Genomic DNA, 1,605 nt, shown 5'->3' on the forward strand with positions numbered 1-1,605 from the left:
GTGTTGTTGTGTGTTGTGTGGGGTTATGGTTGGGTGGTCTATGTTGGGGTTCTGTGTGTGGTTTTGTGTGATGTCTGTTGTTGTTGGGTGTGTGTGTTGTGTTGAACTATGGTTGGGTGGTAGCTGTGTTGGGGTTGTGGGTGTGTGTGTGTGGTTGTGTGTGATGTGGGTGTGTGGTTGGCCTTGGGTGGTATATGTTGTGGTTGTGGGCATCTATTTAGTAGTTGTTCAGGTGGGTGTGTGTTGTGTTGAGCTATGGTTTGGTGCTTTGTGTGTTGTGTGGAGTTGTGGTTGGGTGGTGGTTGTGTTGGGGCTGTGGGTGTGTGTGTGATGTGGGTTGTGGTTGGGTGTGTGTGTTGTATTGGAATGCGATTGGGTGATCCATCAAAACTGTAATTGATTACTTATTTCTCTAAGATCTCTCACCCGCACAAAACTGTAATTGATTACTACTTTTGTCAATTTATGCTTGTATTATAACTAATGGATTGTCTTTAAGGAAAAAAAATCTAGGATTTCAGGGAACTTCCGACGAGTGCTCTGGTACTTCGGACTGCAAACTTTCTACTAACGTTATGTCGATCACAATACTATGGGAGATAGTTCAACAAGTGTCCGTGGAGTATCTCAGAGAAGTCTGACTTCTTCCGATGGGCAAACAATTTGATAAATTCTACTGCCAGTAGTGATCGGTGTTGGATAGTACCCTAGAGAATGGCGTAGCTCGTGACATACGTCATATGTATTTTAAAATTAATATTATCATATTTTTAATTGTAATTTTAATATTTTTTATCTTTTTTTCGTAATCTTAATACTCACTATTAAGTGAGGTGTGTATTTTCTTTTTTTTGTATTTTTTGAAATGATTTTTTTATTTTTCAAGTATCAAATATATTGTTATGACTAATCTGTTGGAAACAACATTACTATACAGTGACAAAATGATCATTTATTCAGAAACAACTGCAAAACAACTGTTTTCCAACAACATAAACCAAACAGTCAACCAGCTTATTCAGGTCAGCTGTTGCACAACAACTTATATTGATTAGCTGTTTATCGGCAGCATATTAATAAGCTGCAAATGCCTCAAACAAACCCTAAATCAAGTGAATTAATCAAACCCTCAGCTTTTTCAACAAGAAAGGCAGACAAACATATTTGCACTGGGCCTCAAGCTAGCTATTTCAAAGGTAGAGTTCATCTATAGAAAGATGCTCAAGGAGATATGACAACCTCTAAAATGATAAATATATCTTATCATATCTCCTAAATGGCCTTTAGTGTAGAACTATTCACACAAGTATTCCTCTATAAAGAGATGATGTAGACATGTGCTCTTTTTGAAAATCATAAAAATGAGGACATGAGAGGAAGATAGCCACAATATTAGAAAAATGAAAAGAAAAACTAACATGTGGTTGTCCTTTTTCCACATATGCTTCTTCTTTGTATGTTGGACTTTATCCATCCAAGCCAAATTATTCTTGAGGTGGATTGAAGAGGCACGGCTCCCTTTTTTGTAACCTCTATAAATCAAATACCATGAAGATGATTTGTATGATGTGGATTCCCTTCAAATCAAGATATATATATATACTC

The sequence above is a fragment of the Phalaenopsis equestris genome, unplaced genomic scaffold, assembly GCF_001263595.1.
Source record: "Phalaenopsis equestris unplaced genomic scaffold, ASM126359v1 Scaffold000237, whole genome shotgun sequence".
NCBI lineage: Eukaryota > Viridiplantae > Streptophyta > Magnoliopsida > Asparagales > Orchidaceae > Phalaenopsis > Phalaenopsis equestris.